This window comes from Caloenas nicobarica, chromosome 3, assembly GCF_036013445.1.
Source record: "Caloenas nicobarica isolate bCalNic1 chromosome 3, bCalNic1.hap1, whole genome shotgun sequence".
In the NCBI taxonomy this organism is placed as follows: domain Eukaryota; kingdom Metazoa; phylum Chordata; class Aves; order Columbiformes; family Columbidae; genus Caloenas; species Caloenas nicobarica.
The window spans coordinates 90,021,302-90,042,348 of record NC_088247.1 but is presented as its reverse complement, the minus strand read 5'-3'; the positions used below and the strand labels follow the sequence as shown (position 1 = coordinate 90,042,348).

The 21,047-nt window shown below is 41.3% G+C and overlaps 1 protein-coding gene across 2 annotated transcripts in view; it reads right to left on the bottom strand.

The window, feature by feature from the left end:
• The window catches only part of DAAM2 (dishevelled associated activator of morphogenesis 2), a 211,666-nt gene extending 191,658 nt beyond the window's left edge, over positions 1-20,008 (bottom strand). The window contains exons 1-2 of one of the 2 annotated variants that reach the window (XM_065630842.1): positions 19,914-20,008; positions 13,500-13,575 (exon numbers count right to left, since the gene is read on the bottom strand). The gene's annotated coding sequence lies outside the window, so the exon portion shown is untranslated. The remainder of the gene's footprint in view (positions 1-13,499; positions 13,576-19,913) is intronic. The other variant, XM_065630840.1, reaches the window with a different exon arrangement.
• Between the last annotated feature and the right edge of the window lie 1,039 nt (positions 20,009-21,047).

Genomic DNA, 21,047 nt, shown 5'->3' with positions numbered 1-21,047 from the left:
CTTTCACCCCAATTTCTGATTTTTGTCCTGGCATAACTTATTTTAAGAGGATGTGGGACAACGCATTCCAAATAGTACTTGGCTCAAAATAGTAAGTATCAGCTGTGATCACAGTTCTTGAGCTGTATTGACTCAGTCATGAGAAAAAAACAAATTAAGGTATTGCAGAGCACAGAACAGTTGAGATTGGAAGAGACCTCTGACAATCATCTGCTCCAAACTCGCTGCTGAAAGGAGCGTCAGCTGAAGATGGTTGCCTGTAGCCTGATCCAGTCAGGTTTTGAGTGTCTCTATGCATGGAGCCTCCACAACCTCTCTGAGTAACCTTTTCCAGTACTTGTTCAAGCCCATATTTTAAAAGTTTTTTCTTATGTTTAAATGGAATTTCCTGTATTTCAGTTTGTGCCCATAAAGTCTTGTCCCACCACTGAGCACCGCTGTGAAACATCTGGCTCCATCCTCTTTACTCCCCCCATCATCAGTTATTTATACATATTGATAATATCCCTTCACACCTCTTCTCCAGAATAAACAGTCCAAGGTCTCTCAGTCCCTCCTCATATGTCAGATGTACCACAGAATCATAGAATGCCAGGTTGGAAGAGATCTCAAGGATCATTTGGTCCAGCCTTTCTTTGCAAAAGCACAGTCTAGAAAGATGGACCAGCACACTGTCCAGCTGAATCTTAAAATTGTCCAATGTTGGTGAATCCACCACTTTCCTAGGGAGATTATTCCAATGGCTGATTGTTCTCATTGTGAAAAATTTTCCTCTTATGTACAATTATAATCTCCCCAGGAGTAACTTGTACCCATTACCCCTCATCTTTTCCATGTGACTCCTGGTTAAAAGGGAGTCTCCATCTTCTTTGTAGCCACATTTCAAATACTGGAACATGGTGATGAGGTCTCCCTGTCAGCCAGTTCCCCACCCACCGCAAAGACCACTTGTCTGGACTGTAACACATCAGGTTCTCTAGAAGGAGGCTATGGGAAACTGTATTGAAAGCCTTGGAGAAATCCAGGTAGACAATGTCTACAACTCATCCCATGTTAATGGTGCAGGTTACTCTGTCATGGACAAAGTAACTCTTTAATCATTTTTGTGGCCTTTTGTTGCACTGTCTCCAATACATACACCTCTCTTGCCCTAGGGAACCCCAGAACTGGACACAGCACCCCAGATGTGTCCCACCAATATTGAACAGAGAGGAGGATCTCCTCTCTTGACTTGCTGGCAATACTTTTCCTAATACAGCCCAGAAGTTTTTGGCCTTCTTTGCCACAAGGGTACATTTCAGACTCATGTTCAACTTGTTGCCTACCAGGACTCCCAGTCCTTTTTTGAAAAGCTGCTTTCCAGCTGGTTGGTCCTAGCCTGTACTGGTGCATAAGGTTATTCCTCCCCAGGAACAGGACTTGGCATTTCTCATTGTTGAATTTTATGAGATTCCTGTTGAGATGACTCCACACAGCAGTACAATTATCTGGTCTATCAATTATTCTTCCTAGTTTTATGTTGTCTGCAAACTTGCTGAGGGTGCGTCCTGGACAGATTTGGATCCCTGTACTGACTCTGGGACACACCATTCATTGTGCCTGCAACTGATCTGTTTGCTGCTGACCACAACCTTTTGATCCCAGCAGCTCAGCCAGCTACTAAGCCATGTCACTGCTTGCTTATCTAGCCAACACTTCATTGGTTTGTCAAAGAGGATATTACGTGAAAGTGTCAAAAGCCTTATTAAAATTAAAGTAAAGAATATCTACAAAACAAATCATCTAATCATAAAAGACTATCAGGATGGTCATACGTGATTTCTCCTGATAGGTCTGTGCTGACTACTCCCAGTCATCTTCTTGTCCTTCATATGTTTGGAAATGGTTTCTAGGGTTGTTTGCTCCATCACCTTCCCGAGGATTTGAGATGAAGTTGTCCACCCTGTAGTGCTCCAGATCCTCTTTCTTGTCCCTCTTGAAGATAAAAATGGAAGTTGATTATTTTCTGTCCTCAGAAACCTCCTTCAGTGGCCATGACCTTTCAAAGCTAATCAAGAGTGGCTTCACAATGACATCAGACAGCTCCCTCAGCATTTGTGCGTGTATCCCATCAGGTTCCAGGGACTTAATTGTTTACTTGTCTAGTTTATTTAAATATTGCCTAACCCAGTCCTCATCCATCAAGGTTAAGTCTTCCTTGCTACATACTTTGCTGCTGGTCTCAGAGGCCTAGGACTTCTGAAGGTGAATACTTCAAGACAAGACCACAGTGAAGAAGACTTGAGTAGAATCACAGAATCATTTAGGTTGGAAAAGACCTTTAAGATCATCAAGTCTCTGAGTATTCCCCACTAATCCTGACCCATAAGCTCTCAACTGGCTCATTGTCCATCCCTACAATGAGGTAGTCTCAAGCAGATGTTATCATCCACTGGATGACATTCACTTCACAGCAACACAAGGCTCCTCCTCTGCTGCAGTTTGTCCTTCCTGTGCTTTCCAGGGAACACTTGCAAATTCAAAGATAGCCCATTATGGGAGGCCTCATGTCCATTCAAAGCAACACCACAGTTCAGGGTCAACTTAAATCAGTTTCCCTACAAACCACAGTTCCTTCCCAGTTTGCTGGTGTTAATATTTCCATCCCAGTCTCCAGTCTTGCTGCCTGGTACTCTTCACCACGCTGAAACATTAGACCACATTTTAAGACTTGGAGCTTTACTTTCCTAGAAAGAAGCTTCAACTAAAGTTTTCCATCTCATTAATATAGAGAAAACCTCCCATGGCCCTGGTTACCCTAAGGCTGTCTGCTAAAGGTTATCTTCATTCATTCCCTACGTTACCACTTAATGATTTAGTCTGTCCTTGTATTCCCAAAGAAGCTATCATTAGTCATGCAATTCATATGGCATTACATCTTCTCATCCATATGACACTTGCAACTGTCACAGTTTTTCATTCTAATCGACTGAAACTCGACTTGAACCGATGCCCATACCTTTGTTTAGCCACATGTAGTAACTCTAAGCTTCCTTACCAAGCAGGCCTGCTTATTTCTGTAGCACTACTTTTGGTACGGAGCACTCGCTGTTTGATTCTGCATTCATGTCTGCATCTGTCAGTGCTGCAGCATCTCACTCTGCAATGAAGTGATCCTCGTACATTTTTCAAAAGCTTTCTGTGCACATTTTAGCCATATCAATGTGTGGTCACATAACTAACCCTGTCCTGGCTAGTGACAGGGTTTCCGCAATAGCTTATGTCTTCTAAAAGAGGGAAAAGCAAGGCAAAATTTAATAAATACATGAAATAACAAAGTAAGTGGGCAGAAATAAAAAAACTTTGATGATACTGAGCAAGCATTTGGCTTTTTTAGTGGGAGGAGCTGAGTCATTCACTCATGGCTTAATCACTTATGAAAAATGCGGTCATCCGAAATACACAGAAATAAAAACTTTACAGTACCTTACATCTGTGTTCATTCATTCAATCTCTCACTTTGTCTCACAGGTCTATAAAACCCATTCCTCACTTTAACAGAGAGAATCAAAACACTGTTCACATTTTCAACCAGTGGTACAGCCACTGCTATTTCTGCTAATTAATCTGTATAGCTGGAAAAACACACCTATATATCAATCCATAATGAGACATTTCATTTGAGACTGAAAGTCTGTAGGAGCAGGCTAGATTTAATGCAAGGAAGAGGGAACCTGATATCAAGATTCTCTATTTCTTCTCCTCTTAAGTCTTTGATGTTGCTGAAAAAATTTCATGGGGCTAATTTTTTGAAAGAGCAGGAAGAGTTTACATTGGGAAGTGTGTTACTATTTGTCTGTCCTCAGCTGAATTGTGTAGTTAATTTGAGAAGTTATGATTCTAGAAGTGACACTGAGAGGGAAAACTGCAGTAAAATGGAGCAGAGAAGATAATGGTACTGCTTTACACAGTACCTTTTATCAACAGCACATGAATTCATGTTGACTGTACTCCCCAAAAGTAAGGAGACCTCGTCCCTGGACTTGCCATGTTGCAGCCTAGTTCTTTCTCTTGCCTAATTTCCCAGTGAGTCAAATGGGGCCAATAATGAATGCTTCAGGTAGGCCTTATTGTTTAGACAGGAACACACACTACCTGCTGAGTACATAGTAGTACTCTCGTACTATATTTTCTGTGTTTCTCTGGCTTGGCTTTTCTTTCTTATTAAAACTGACTTTTGTCTGTTTGTTCTTGAAGTCAGAATCCTCTATTGCTCCCAGCACTGTAACTGCTGCAGCATCCTGTCTTCCTGATGGCAGAGGGAGAAGATACTGGTACTGTTCAGGTCAGTTCAGGTTAGGCAACAGCTACAGCAAGGTTTGCTCATAAAAGAAATGAAATAACATCTCCAATCTGATTGGAGAGGTCACTCCCTGAAATGCCTAAATCTCACACATACCAGGCGTTTTGGAGGCCTGGCATCTGAGTCTTGCATGAAAGCAGCACATGATAGAAGAAACAGTGACAGTGGATAACCTTTAGAGCAGGGATGTCAAACTCATTTTCACTGGGGGCCACATCAGCCTCGCGGTTTCCTTCAAAGTGCCTAATGTAATTTTAGGACTGTATAAATGTAACTATTCCTGCTGAGCTGGCTGATGTGGGCTCTGTTGAAAATGAGTTTGACACTCCTGCTAGAAGCTTCCAACCTTAACAATGTGCAAAAGTTTGCAAGATAAGCCTATTTCACAACACTTATCTTTTGGAATTAGGGGAAAAAAAAAAAAAGGAAACAAGCTATTGCTATGGACTCGATCCGTCCTCATTAAACCTAGTTTTTTTCTCAAGGGCTGCCTCTTTGAGTAGTCTTCGCTAACTTCGACATTTTTTCACATACAAGAGCAGTCATAAGAATAGAAAAAACTTAAATTAAGAATGTTGGGGGTTTTTACCATATCTATTTCACCACTTACATTGCATGTGATTTTTGGTTTGGTTTGGTTTTGTGTGTGTGTGAGGTTTTTGTTTGCATGTTTGTGTTTGGTTTTGTTTTTGTTGTTTTCTGTAGAAGAGCAAATGAAATGAAAATTCTCACAGTTCTACCCCATGTGTTTAATACCTTTCACAAGCTTCTATCCAGCCCATCCTTCAAGTTGTGTCTGATAAATGAAAACTCAAAGCTGGAAAAAAGGCATGAAGAGCATTTCCATTATTTCTGCATCTCTTCAAAGAAACAAGTTACAGTCCTAACCCCAAGTTACAGTCCTAACCCCAAGTTACCAGGAAGTGGAAAAACCCTGGCACCAAGTCCCCATCTTCCTAGTACAACATGTAAGAGCACTAAGATGTAACATTTGACAAGAAGCAACAGGCATGCTTCTGCGTAGTCCTCATTCATCTCAAAAAAAGTTCCTGCCTCAGCTGACATAAGGGCAATGAACCCCTGGGGCTTTCAGCAGCATCGCCTGGCACATTATCCATATGCAGTCCTAAGTGGTTTTCTCAAAAGAGCTGGTGGAGATGGAGCAGGGGAAGAGAGGTTTAATGCCAAATTTCTTCACTTGATGCAAATATCAACCCCCTTGAGTCATAATTTGACATTCCTCAGCAAAGACACACTCCACTTTTGAAATATTTACCTTTCCTTTATTTTTTATAACCTTAACAAAATTTAGGAGGAATGTGAACAGTTTTGGTTTTTTGTCTTCCTATGACGGCAGAGATTTATTTATAGCCAGGAACTGCAGGACAGTTCTCACGTGGCTGCTGGAAATTAAAACAGCATGTAGGGTTTTGTTTTGTTTTGCTTTTATGCCTTTGCCGCTACAATCTCTCCCTACGTTCCCTAACCCCTTGTTATTGTAACCAGAGCCACATTTTGCATTGCTACAATTGCAGGGTTATGTAAATTCCAAAGGCTTGAAAGGAAAGGGCCTGCAGATTCTGCTCCAGGCTGTAGGAAAGTTGACACGAACAGTTATACCCAACATCTAGGGAGAGGCAAAGGGATTCATAAATTGTCAACAGACAGGAAACCTAAGTCTCAACCTCAGCATCAACCTCAAGTTTTCTAAACCTCTTAGAACTTACTGGTTTCATTTAAATTGATTTGCCTCTCATTTTTAGTGTTGTGCTTTGCTATGGCCAGGAAAATTTCCTTTGGCCACTTCTGCAAATCTTCATATGTCCTCTCTCACTTTCCACCAGTGTCTACTGGTTTACCCAGAGAGTGAACAACAGAAAGCTCTACAGGTACAAACTTTCTCAGACTCGAGGAACTGTATTTCTACAGTGATCATGAAACTGTACGCATTGAAAAGCATTACTTTACTCATGAAGACTTTTATATTAAAAAGCGAATTACATCAAAAGAGAACAATCATACTCACGGAAGACAGCAAGAGAACAAGGAGTATGCATCTGATCCCTTGCAAGAAATCTTTACAGCAAGTAGGAGTGGGAAGAAGTGTGATACATGTTGTACATCTGTGTGTTTCTGAGTAACCAACTTGTAATGCTGACACTAGCTGTGCATTTCTGTGTGGGCATGGGCAAGCCAATTCATGTTACCAACTCTGTACTCTCTAAAAGAGGTATAATAATGCCTGACTCAGAGTTAATGTTAGAAGTCTCTGCATAAGCTCACCTTAGTTTCCAGTGTTTAGACAACTCAGCTAAATGAGAAAAATGTTTAGCCCACTTCTCCAGCCTTACTTCTATTTCAGCTCTAAATCACCATGAGTCAAATCATGCCTAGACCTCAGACAAAAACGTAGATTACATTATTCCTGAAGTATGTTGAGGTTTTGCACAGCATGGTGCACCCTGATCACTGGAGTGTGCTAATGAGAGCTCAGGCAAATGACCATTTTTTGTGAAAAGGTGCAGCCAGAACTCCCTAGCTAATTCAGCTGACACTATAAGGAAGGATGAGGTCGTGGCACCACTCCAACATGCTGCTTTCCACAGCTGTTCGGTTTTCCAGGCAACCTTAAACTTACCGAAGTGGATATGAAAAAGCAGGGCTTGCTGCATTGGTCACCCACCTCTTTGGCACAAAGCCAACCGTGGTAAGTTCTCAGGAAAGAAAACCAAGAAGCAGTGCTTCGCACTCTGCAAGCAGGTAGGTCAGTGTCAAGCCAACATAGAAGGGGCATTCCAAATGTTTCCCAAGACGTGATATTTTTTAAAAAAATCACTACAATGGAAGAGGTGACTTCAGTAGTGGACAACAGTTCCTACTCAGTTGGTAGTTACGGTCGCTGCATAGGTGGCAATAGCTGTTATTATTATGAAAGTGCAGTTGTTTAAGTTGTATTAAGAAATACAAGACACATTGCTGGTGGTGCAGCTACACAGGTTCTCTGCGTAGCTCAGAGGTTTCTACCAGTTTTTCATACAAGTTTATTTACTTGGATCCGGGAACTGCTCTGTGGAGCTCTGATTCTGACTGTCACAGTGACCTTGGGCAAGAGACTGAATGCTTTCACACCCACAACTCCCTTTGAAGTCAACAGGTGATGTGGATGCTCAACATTTCTGAAAAAAAAAAAAAAAAAAAAAAAAAAAGCCCTACATGTCAAAGCCAATGTTTACTATAACTAAAGTGTTCTGAGTCTTTGGGTCACAGCACAAATTGTATAAATTTTGAACACAAAAACTGAAGAACCCACACCTAACCTAAATTTATAAATTTGGTCCTGTAATTGGCCCACTGTAACACAACTCTCAGACACAGAGGGGTGGAATGCAAGGGGCCATCTATATTAACACTTTTTGGAAGACGACAGTTTATTAAGGTGTGTGGGGAGTCAGAAACAAATGACTGTTTTTGTGAAAAGGTGCAGCCAGAACTAAGTCTCAAGAAGCTAGAAGACAAAGAGAAACCAGAAATCAAAGGCAGCTATATTAGGCTGTGTCCTCTTTGTAGTGCACCTAATGATAAGTTTCTGAGAATGATACATTTTACTGAATCAGGTAAAGTACTGACCAAAATCATTATTCTGTAAGTTATGCTTCCTAGTAGTCTAAACTCTTGAATCTTTTCCTAAGGGAGGACTAGTTTAGTGCTAAACGCACTGTGGAACACAGGCAAGAAACTCTGATATCCTATAATATCAAATTCTTCAGATTTCTGTCTTGAACTCAAATCAAAATTGATACATGCCTCTAAAGGATAAGCACTGCTTCATATCTTGCCAAAGTATTAAGCAAGGTGGAAGTTGCTTGGCTTTTGGAACTTGTGAAGTTTGCAGCCTGTAATTATTGGCCAAACCAGCAGCATAGCTCCCATCTATAATTCACTCATTTCCCTGAGTTAACAAAAACCTTCTTTACCTTCCATGCTTGCCTATCTAGTAGATACTACTTGGCTCAGCACAATTAGCAAAGCAGGCAGGATAAGGGGCCACTTAGTCAGCTCTGACACATTTTACAGCAGAGGACCTCCAACAGCTGACACAGTTCAAGCAAGACAAAAAGTTCATAAAATACTACTAAACATAAGCACACCGATTTTTTGATACATCAGACAGGCCCAGTGAAACATAAATATAAAAAATACTCCTACTGATACCAAATGGCAATAAGAAAATGAAAGTCCTGTGTTGGCCCAGTGGTTCATTGTGGTGAGGTATAGTTAGGCCCATATTAGATTCTCATGACTACCATGTTCCTCTGCTGGGTAAAGAAAGGAAGGCAAAAAGGAAGAACAACTGTAACGATATGGATAGAAGTACACAGCAAAAAAAATAGAATGGAATGGAATGGAATGGAATGGAATGGAATGGGATGGAATAGAATGGAATGGAATGGAATGGAATGGAATGGAATGGAATGGAATAGAATAGAATAGAATAGAATAGAATAGAATAGAATAGAATAGTTCAGTTGGAAGAGACCTCCAATGACCACCTAGTCCAATGGCCTGAATGCTGTCTAATGATGCAACTCAGGTGAGTTGCAAAAGGCAGCCTCGTGTTGTCCTCTCTCCCTGCTGCAATCAGCTACACCCAAAAAGGTCTGGAGGGAAAATGACATCTGACACAGCCATGGTAAAAATGACCTAAACTAAGAGGTGGCAACTCTGAGGGTGTGGGAAAGTCTGCAAACAAATCACTGGGTGTGTCAGATATGCAGACGCCAATATAATGCAGTGATTAGTATGTCTCTGCTCAGTGAATATGTAAAAGTGAGCCCGGGTGTTTTAAAAACCATGCACAATCACCGCTGAACAAACTCAAGTCTGGGTGCATTTGCCTAGGAGCAGTACAACATTCTCTGTGACCTCACGGCTTCATGGGACATTCAGAACTTAACTGAAGTCCAGCCTACTAAACAAATCTAACAAGGCATCTTATTCTACCTGGAGAATTTTTAGACTGCTTCCAAGTATCATGGAACTGGGAAAATGGCTTTTGTGACACCCATGAGTGAATTTGTCAGGGAGCTTTACTGTGGGTAAAGAGCCCATTATTCCCCACCCTATTAGCATCATAGGATGCAGTGTGTATGATCCACAACAAATGGCAAAATCAGGCCCTAGAAACAAGCCTCCAAAATGCTGGTGAGAACTTCACCCCTAAAAGTCCAAACACAACAAATATAGGAACCTAGAGACCTCATGGACATAGGGTCACACAGTGTAAACAGGAAACCTAGAAAATAAAGTTTACACACCCATGCAGCCTGAATTGTTCTATTACAGCAAACAAACAAACAAGCAGGTAGGTAGGTTGGTAGGTAACTATGTAGATAGATAGATAGATAGATAAATAGATAGATAGATAGATGATAGGGATAGATAGAGATAGATAAATAGATAGATAGATAGATAGATAGATAGATAGATAGATAAAATGATAGATAGATAGCATGCACAGTGGAAAGCACATACCCTGAGTCGTGCGAACAGTTAATGGCAGTTAAAGGCAGTGGCCAGCCAGCAGAAACAAGCCCAAGATTAACAATGGGAGAAAGTCTAATAGATGTCAAAGAGTATTTCCCATTTCTCTGGAGGCGTTGCTCCCCAGTCTGGCACCAAATGGGCCAGCTCCCTCTAGCTTCTTTGTGAATTAAGTTTACTCCTGAAAGAGCTAAAGAATCCCAAGAGACCATGACTAATAAGTGCTCAAAGAAAAAACGAAGGTTGCCTATCTCTCCCCATCACTGCGTAACCACTTAGTATTGAGTACCCAGAATTGAACACAGCTTTCCTAGTGTTGTTTCATCATAGCTCGGAGACATATTTCCTCAGCAGGCTATTTGGATCAAAGACTTAAGGCAACATCCCTGAAAGAAAAGACAAGGCAAAACACAGAGGGGACTTTTTTGCCATCTGCTTCCATTTTAACTTGCTGCACTCCCACATGTCACCAGAACCTCTAGGGTGGTCAGTTGGATTCTGTGTCATGTGCATTCATGGGAGTACAGGACTACGAGGTCATAACGTTCTGTTTCCTACAATCACAGACAACTGCATGACAGACACGTAGTCCAGCAGATTCCACAGCACATTTATTCCAATACGGTCACACAAGAACATGAGACTTTTCAAGTGACCAGTGGGAAGCAGAATTAGGTAAGTTTTCCAGTGTGAAGTGAGGCAGACATTTTCAGTCTTAGTTTAAAGCTGACAAACGACAAATGAGATGTTTCATTGGACAGAGATATAAGATCATCTCCCTGACCTCTGATATCTGATTCTAGATATCATAAATTAGTTCACTCTTGTTTGAATATTCATGCCCAGTGGATAAAAATACGTACAGCTACAGATAATATTTTTATGTCAAAGTGAGTAAAACCAAAATATTTATATGTATGTAATCTGAATTGTATATTGATATATTTTGCAAAAATTGAGGCTGGTAATTGAAAAATTCATTCTCAAGACTGTTGAAGCATAATTCTTAAACTGCTTTTTATTAAAAAGTACAGTGATACCATATGAAAATATTAATATATTATGTTAGGTCAACTCTAGCTTGTATTTACAGTAAGTATTTTCTTGGATAAGGCTCCCATTTCACAGTAGCTTAGCTACACAAACAGGTGCGTAAATCAGAAAGAGTATGGGCCTCTGAAGATGTCCTGATAGATGTGAACATACTAAACATCACCACTGTAAGTAAGCAGGGGATGAGGCAGTGAGGAGTTGCTTGCTAAATTTTGCCTCTGTTTAAACATAAAATGTGTCATGAAGGGCACAGTAGGACATTTATAGCTTAACACATGTTCCCCAGCAGGCACATGAAGCTATTCTAGATAAGCCCAGACACAGCTGGAAAACAATTCATGGGTCCCCCAAGGAAAATTTCACCTAGTCAGAAAATGCATCTGTTTTTCTCCCTATAACTTAGTAATGGTGAGTGTCGAAGACTTTGTAACATTCATGCAGACTGCCTGAGTCCTGCTGAAGATGAAAGGCTAAGGTCAAGCTTTGTACTTCTGTCATTGGCAACACATTTTGGGGCCTCTACAATTGAGCCAGAGAGATTCACTCATTGGGATACCTGACCCACAGGGCAGTAGAAGTATGAAACAAGCAATGAGGGCAAGTTCACATCTCAGTAGGGCACAGCTGGAAGACAGTTCATATTGGCAGGGCCATCACATCGTTATTACTCTATCCCTGCATAACAGTGCAGGAGGATGCTGACAGATCAGAGCATCTGCCTCTCTGTGCATTCAGCTGTTAGAAACACTTTAATTGGTTCCCGCTGTATACATGGCTGCAAAAGTAGCAAAGACTAAAGTCCCCTCATGTTTGGTCAAGATCTTGCTTTCTTTCATCTGTCGTGCAGATGCTGATGGGGTCGCCTGCCTGGAGGGGGTCAGAATTCTGCCAAATGGATTTAAGCAGGGTACTCATAGTTCAGGCATCTCAGCTTAATGGTCAGTGACTCAGTGAGAAAACAAAGACTGTCTGCACCAGCGGATGGCCTCATTCCTGATAACATTTGTAAGGAGGAATAATGCGTTGGTGCCCTGGTTTCAGCTAGGATAGAGTTAATTTTCTTCCTAGTGGTTAATATAGTGCTGCATTTTGGATTTAGTATGAGAACAATGTTGATAATACACTAACATTTTAGTTGTCGCTAAGCAGTCGAGGACTTCTCAGCTTCTCATACTGGCCTGCCAGTGAGAAGGAGGGGAGTGCACAAAAGGTTGGGAGGAGACACAGCCAGGACAGCTGACCCCAACTGATCAAGGGGATATTCCACACCATGTGACATCATGGTCACTCTACAAAGCTGGGGGAAGAAGAAGAAAGGAGGAACATTTAGAGTGATGGCACTTGTTTTCCCAAGTAACCACTACATGTGATGGAGCCCAGTTTTCCTGGAGATGGCTGAACACCTGCCTGCTGATGGGAAGTGGTGAATTAATCTCTTGTTTTGCTTTGCTTGTGCACATGGCTTTTGGTTTACCTATTAAATTGCCTTTATCTCAACCCATTAATTTTCTCACTTTTATCATTCCAATTCTCACCCCCATCCAGTGAGGGGCAAGGGGGAGAGTGAGTGAGTAGCTGAGTGGTGCTTAGTTACTGGCTGGGGTTAAACCACAACACCTGGAAAGCCCTCTCTGCAGATGTATGCTGTTTAATCTAACAAATAAAACCGTTCCATCTAGTTAGGGTGGATCTCTTGCAGTCATCATCAGCAGTACCTAAATTTCATATTCTCAGTGTAGACAAAAACCTAAACGAAGAGTGAAGAATAGGAAGAAGAACTGGGGATTGTAGCTTGAGGCTCTGGGAAGCCAGAAGACAGATAGGGGGAGGGAGAAAGAAAGGTGAGAAGTACCCACTCTGCGGTAGGATGGTATACTTGCGTTCTGGGAGAAGTATGAGTTTGGTAAATACATGGCTTGTTTGCCAGGCAGAAGTCTAAATGCAACATAATGATAAAGATGTTGTTCTAATATTTCAGTTTAATTGCTATAGCTTTGTTAAACTAACATTTCAGAGAACATAAAGATAGCTTAAAGAAAATGGGTCTCTAATCTACCTGTAGTGAGAGTATTTATATGGTAGTATAGACTCCCATCAGGTTTCAGGCATCTGAGAAAGCTGTACCTTTTTGTTTCCCAAAATGATAAATCCGTTAATATTTGTAAAGTGCTTGGAAATTTTCCAAAGGAAAGTGCTGAATGCAAAGAATAAATTGCTAAATTTATATTCCTATATATATGTGACTTATCCTCACATATTTGTATTGTGTAGGATTGCAGACAGGAAAAAAATCCTCATCATTAATTCCTACTGGTTAAATAGGACCAGGCCATTGAGATTGTCCCAGCTCCATCAGAAACAATCTGGCTAATGAGTATACAATACTCACAGCATTCAGGGTTTGATCTTAAACCAGTGGAAAGTACAGAACATATTGTATTGTAGGGTAATGATTTATTGACTATATGTTTTCAGAGGGACTAAGTGTTGTAATATTCTTGGGGAATAAAATAGAGGGAAATAATGTTACACCTCTACAAGAGTCCAGGAAAATTCTACGTACAGATCAGCAGAGACAAGGATGCTTATTCAGGTCCACAGTAGCTTCATTCTTTCTTGAAAAAGTTGTTCCCTTCGACCTGACAAGGAGAGAAGCAGAACTGGCAGGCTGATGCAGAACAACGTGGAATTCCCACGTATTTCTTCACAGCCTTCTGGAGATTTGAAAGAAAACAGATGACAGTGCAGGACCAAGAGCATGCAAAGAGATTAATGATTTTTCAAGACCAGCCTGAAACACCTAAAAATAGCCTTCTTATTTTTTAAGCATTGAATTTTCCTGGAAAATGGAAGCACACAAACTATTTGTTATTTATATGTTATTTATTAGCCACAATCTTACTAATGATGAGTAAGCCTGTTTGAAATGTTCAAATTAAGAGAAATATTTAAACGCAAAAGAAAATGCAAAACAGTTCTAAAAATAACTGAACGGGGGTTAGCAAATGAAATCCTCTCTGCAAAAAATTGTCCCGTTTTGGAATACACTTTGAACTGGGGAACAAGGAGAGATGCTGGTCACTTTTTTCACTGGCAAGACAACACAGACAGTGCTAGAAATGAAGGTATAGTTTATTCATGTGTATTCTTGACACTTAAAGGACTCTTAAATGCGAATAAGTTTCTGGACGTTTGTGATGTGTCTGGTCAGATTCCTCAGTCCACATCTTACAGATATGACTGCTTCTCCCTTGTAGAATAGTGAAAACATCAGAGGATCTTCACAGTGTTTTCTCTCTTGAAGACCACAAGAATATAAAAACTAGTACATAGAGTCAGATCAGAAGTCCATGTAACCCAGTACCCGACCTCGAAGTAATGGTCAACTGCAGATGGTTAGGGAAAGCATATAAAAATAGCATATATAGTCTGATCCTGCCCCTGCTCAATCCTTTTAGTTGTTTAGGACTTGGAGATGAGAGTACAGCCAGATGACCATGTTTAATAGCTACCAGTGGATCCATCCTCCAAAATTTTTCATCTCTTCCCACAGGTTTGTCTTGGGAGAAGGAAATCTTGCCACGTGATAGTAAACCCTTGACATGTATCCTTGCATGCCTTTTTCGCAATGAAATTCAACCTGGATCGTGCTCCTTGGCAGAAATGTTCCTTCCTCCTTTTGCATGTGTGTGTGTTTGCGTATTTAATTTACGAAAGTGTCCTGGCAACAGATCTTCAGATCTGATCTTAAAAAGTTAAATTGGACCTGACCACTTTCTTCAAGGATGAACAGGCTACTGTGTAAATTTCCATCTCTTAAGGCTTCATGGCTCCTTAATTCAATCGTTTAAGCAGCTAAAAACATTGCTTCTCCAAACAGCAAACACAATACAAAGCCTCCGAAATCAGGCTTGTTCGCTGCCTTGAATAATAAAAGCCATAACAGTAAAAATGAGTCTTTGTTTATGCCTCCTTAAAAATGTAATATACCAAGGAGATAGAAGGGAGTTGTTAGGTCTCACAAATCAGCTTTGTCCTCAATTGAAAGAAGAGCTGGTCTGGCACATGCCTTGCCTGAATTTAAGTCATCCTGGGACACAGTGAAGAGAAAAATACACTTCAACAAAAACAAATGAGAACTTCAAAGCCTGTGAGCAGAAATATCAACTTCAGTGATTATTATTTTGAAGCCAGCAAAACTGGGAAATGAGCAGGCACTTGTTATTCAGGGAGGGAGCCCATTCCTCTCTTGATGCCAAAGTTTTTCTCAGTTCCTCAAGGTTACCTCTATTTCCATTTACACACAGTCCAAACACATCCTTCTGATCTCCAGCTCCCACTCCCTGAATTCCAGCAAGCCTTCTGATATCCCCCCTTTCTTATCTACTTCCTTCTTTCCACCGTAAGTCTCTCTAATTCTTAACTCCAGAGAAACCTTATCACTGGTATAAGCCTGCAATACTCTCAGAATAATTTTCCTATTAAATCCAAAACCCATGAGCTTCTCCTAGTCAGTTTTGTTATTCCATGTTGTCCCAAGTCTAGAAAACTCCTTCTACTAGGAGACATTACCTGATACCATAGAGGTCACCAGAGAAGCCAAAATCTTACGTATTAAAATATCACATCGAACACAAATTGAAAAAATAAATCTAACATAGAACATGAACTTTGAGCAACATACAAACTGGACAGAAAGCCAAAGGGAAGGAAAAGCCTGTTTGACCATCATCAGGTACAAGTTTAACACAAAGCACTAAGAAAGTTTGAGGCTGCACTACCAATAGAGCTGCTCAGCATGTGGTGTGTTCATGGGCATATGGCTATGTGGTTCTCAGCAAATCAAAGTAGCACACATCCTGGATGAGTCAAGAAAAACTGAATATGAGTTCAGGACTGACACACCAAAGCTCGAAGGAGCTTCCCACAATATGGGACATATTCCTCTGTGACTTCTACTGCTGTAAACCAGCAGTAACTCCACTAACCTTCCAAGAGTTACACTCCTTTAAAAAGTAGTATGTGAGAAGACTCAAATCCACCATGTAGATTTGCCCAAGTCAGTTGGCCAGCATTTGAAAAGCAGCTTATAATTTTGGCCGTCTCAATTTTTGAGTGTCTTGGTGCCTTAACAAGACACTAAAAATAAAGAGCCAAAATTACAGGTTACTTTGCACAACTTGGGCCTCAGTTTCTCTGGACCAAATTCTGATGCTACTTGAACTTACTTGTATTTGAAGCCTGGAATAAGTTTCTTGAACAATACAGAGCTACAAAAAACTTTCACTAGTACAGATGAGGGCAGACTTGCACTGTCTTCACTTCAAGTTAGTCATTACCAGTCTGAAGACACTGGGCCAAATCCTCAGCTGGAATGCATTTGTCATAGCTAGACTGAGGGCCCCATATCTATTTGCACTGGCTGAGAATCCAACCAAATAAATCCCATTTAACTAATTTACATAGCGTTATGAAAGATAATACCTACACAGAGTTTGGAAGATAACAAGTCCTCAGCCTGATAATGACTCAGAGTACTGCCAAAGAGAAGTAACTCCACTGTTAAGTGGAATTGCAGAAAGATGAGAAATGAGTCGGATATACTGCATGTTAGTATATATACTGACTCCTACTACTACCAGTTTTCTGCAAATGCCACAGTTCAAATGAGCTTGATATTAGGGAACACAACTGGTAAAATGGAAAAGCCACAAGAGACATCACTGTCAATCATCAACACAACAAAAAGCATGGAAAAATACAAGTAAACTCTTTCATCCAAAGAAAGTCAGAGCAGTCAACTTTCTTTTAATTTAGGAACATGCTGTGCTTGCCTAGGGGCTGCAGGGGCAGGGAAGAGAGAAGAGGTCAGATCTCCATAGGATTGACCCAGGTTTGAAAATTCACAGCAATTAAAGTGCTGAGAGCCAAACCTCCCACATATCCTTCTCCTAAGTGTCAGGAAATGGTGTCCCCTGATTGCTCAATCGCTAGGTCAGATGGCTGGCCTGGAGTGACTAGATGGGTTTCTGGGATTCCATTGGACCTTGGGGGAATTTTATGTTAGCTAAGGCAGATGGAGTAAACCCAAACTATCTGGGAGATGCCTTCAAGATGCTGTTCAACTCTTGTCGTGACTCCCTGCCAACAAAATACAGTCAGTGCATGCCATGTCTGGATTTGGTAAGGAAAAATTTTGCAACTGATTTCAAGATGAACAGAATGATCTCCGTTACACATAAGGAGCACGACTAACATAAACAACAGCAATAGCAACAGACAAGTGACACAGTGTGGTAAGGCCACTAGGATATTCAGAGAATTTGCTTACTCAGCTCTGTAAAACCATGAGACTGCACTTCACAACACATAATATAGACTTTTAAAACCTCAGGGTTGTACTGTGACTGTCATAAACTCCAACAGGGAATTGCTTTGTGTTTTACAAAGCAAAGCTGAAAAGTTGTCTTTCCTGTCCATATTGTGCTTCACTTGCTTCCAGGGTCAGTGTCCACCAGTAGAAGAAATGGCAATTTCCTGGCTGGTATAACCTAATGCAAACTCGAGGATGCTGAATGATGTCCCATGCATTCTCATGAGACACTAGACTTGTCTCCTACCAGATCAGTATGTCCTTTCCCATTCCTCCTCCCACCCTTCCACTCAGTGTGCAGTTTTCCCTCTGAACCACAACAAACAGCCCACCCCTGCAGGTAGTGTCACTCACTAGTGGGATGCTGAGCTGGAGGACAGAGAGAGGAATTGTGAGACAGACAGGAAGCAGTCAGCTTAAAACACCCCAAATCTGGAATTATCTCCTCCTTAGTTCCTCTTCTCACCCTCTCAGCTTTCAGCAGTTCGGTATATATTAGTTCCGTATTGCTCAATGCATGTCAGACAGGTTAACGGTTGAATCAGGTAAAAACGTCTGTGGCTGCCAAGCACTTTTCTTGGCTGTAACAGCTCTCAAGCTTTTATTGGAGGGTATAGGTATCTAACAATTTACTATATTTCTTAAGGATTTTTTTTTCTTTTGCATTGCCAGCCAATGTGATTAGAGTGTTGCTAAGAAAATAAAGCAGCTTATTGGAAAAGGAGCTGCTAGGCTACTGGAAAAAAAATCTAGCAAGAAATAAATGAGGAAGAGAAAAGGATTCCGATATGTCCTGATAAGGCAACTCAGATTCCAAACTGATTCCTTCCAAGTCTGGAGACTTCACTTAAAAGTGCATCCCAGCAGGATCTGGCTCTGAGAACACATGCTTCCTTACAGTTGCTTTTTCTCCAGCTCAGCCTAGCTTGCTTTACATGGCATGGCATGGCATGGCATCCTTTAGTGGTGATTAGACCTTGAACATCTGCCCAGTACATTAGCCAGTACAGTGGTTACATCAACCTGCAGTTGCTTTTAGCACAAACTGCACTTGCTCAGTTGCATTTTGCAGGGGACATCTTTGCAAAACTCCCTTCTCCCAGTTCTCACTTTTCCTACTTTACTTCCTTTTCCTTGCCCCAGCAACCCACTCTGCTGCCCTCAAGAGGAAAAGTATTTGCAGATTTATTCCATTACCAAAACAGCTCAGCCCAGGGAGCACTGACTCACATCAGCTTTTCTTGTGACTGCTTGCTGGCTGAAGCCAATTCCTAACAGCACAGTGCACTATATTGTGTAATTCGCATAGCTCTTGCTTCTTAGCCCAGCTTTGTGTTTATGTTCAAGGGCGTCATGCCTCCTTCCAGCAACTGCACAGAACAACCACCCTCTCACTGGCAAAGAGCTTTCTAAAGTTACAAATGCTAGCTGAGTATGTCAGCTTCACACAGGAGGCATCAAACTCTTCCACCCGCGTGGGGAAATGTTTCTGTCATGGGTCTCATTGAGGAAGATGCCAGCAAAGAGGGCAGTTGCCTCCACAGCTGTCTGCAGAACTGCTCCCATCTCTGCCCTGGGAATGAAGAAGGGACATCCAGGTGTGAGGTGGGGGAGATGAGGTTAATTACATGAATGCAGCACTGAATTTTAATTTTAAACAAATACAACTCAGTACACCACAGAAAACACCACCTTCTTATGCAGTATGCTTGGGAATCTCTGGACTGCTGAGGTAAAATAGATAAACAAATAGATAAAAAGTATTAAGAATCACTACTTTCCTTAGGACTTGCGCCATGTGTCTGTAGCAGTACTTCTGCAAGTTTTTCACAGGGAGATTCTCTTTGTAGTAGCTGCCTCCTTCATGTATGACCCTGTTACAGCTAGTTTTTGGATGTGAGAGATGCCTCTTTCCTCTGCGGAAGCAGTGGGTTATTTGGAGAGCTCTTAGTATCAAGCTAGTACAGGCTCAAGGTGATAAATTTCTTAGATTTAGTGAGCAACACACCATATTCATGTTAGGATCTGTTATTGTCAGCAGCCTGGCAAACAGAGTGGGACAGCACTTCATTATCAGGGAGCCAGGAAATTGCCTGTCGTCTTCATAAGGAAAGAACATGCCTTCTGCACAACATGACAATGGATTAAAGAGTTAAAAAAGAAATCCTGCATTGTGGAGTTGCCTAAGGAAGCTAGATTCTGCCTGGGGCTTATTTGGGATTTTGCTGTCCTGCTACCAGAACATTGAAGGAGCTGAATTTCAGTTAATTTTGTAGTCTTCCTGAGATTTGTCCTTCCCTCTCTCTCCCTCCTTCAAACTCCCTCATACCCTGTCACCCCCATCCACATATAGAAGAGTGCAAAAGCCTGAACTATTAGCCTCTCTGCATAGCTTTAGGAGAAGCAATCAAGCTAAACCTGAATCCTGTGTGCTGCCAAGCTGGCTTCAGGATATTTCAGAGGATTTTATTTAAAAAAAAAAAAAAAAAGGAAAAGAAAAGGAAAAAAAAAAGGAAAGGAAAGAAAGACAAGTGATACTTCCAGGGATTTGTTCTTGAAAACAAGCAAAAACGTGAGAAGATTTGCTGCAGCAGCTGCACTTACATTGTAGTGCCTGTGTCTCTGCGCAGTTCCTCGCTGTTCTGCAGTCCTATAATCCACATAGAGAAATGCCTGTGCTGCTCCTCTCACTGGCTGTGCTCTTGTAGTGAGACTGGAACTGCTGCTGTTTTCACTTTCAGACCAGCCTCTCTTTCCAAATCCTCTGACGTCAGACAGCCTCTAAGAGCTATTTATGGAATGAACAATCTAAAAGTTTCTCTAGGTAGAGCCCAGGTTGCAGTTTTTTGGGATTTGTAATTTTTACACTTTTGGACAGAAAACCCCTCCAAGAGGGGGCAGGAAGGAAATGCTGGGTAACTACAGATGTGGTTGTATAAGTCCCTGGCAAAAGACAATCCCTGTATTTTTCTGCCCATGGTATATTATATCCACACCCAGGATGTAACTATCTGTCATCAAAGTCCCCATTTGGAAAGCGGCATTTTCCAGTCTCAGCTGTGCCTAAACAGTGTTTGAATTAAGCCTGGCAAGGAGGTCTCTCCCCCCACACACCCTCCTAGCCCACAGCTCTCTGCTGCGTCCAGGCTTTGACTGGATTTAACCAAAACAGGAGTGAAACGGCCCTTCCAAACATCTTGTCCACATCCTCTTTCAGTTTTGCACTAACCCCTTCCAGCTGGAATGTTTCCCCAGGCATGTGGGCCAACTTCCCTCCTAACTGCAAAATACCTTCCAGAAGTGTCTCATCTCAGATGAATACCAGTTCAGAAAATTAATTTGATCTTTGATCTCTATTATGATCTGCCTATTTGCATCTCTATTTCTATAATTTCTTTGGTACTGTACAGTATGGCATGTTTCACCTGCTGGTAAAGCCACTTAGAGTGTTACATAGAAGAGACGAGGTGCCAGAGCAAAAACTGAAGCAGTTTTTTAGCATTCATGTTAAGCAGTAGGTGAAGAGTAGAGTGCTCTCATGGCATAATCCTGCTGAGGCAAGTGATCATAAATTTGGACTGATAAGACCGCTTCGTTTTGCATTTAGGAGCTGAGCTTGGCTGTAAGCCTGTAAGTATTAGTAGTCCTATCTAAGAGATGAGGAAACTGAGGTCTGAAGCTGAAGTTATATAAGTTGAAAGTCCTTGAGTGAGCCTTACCTGATGACAGACAGACCTT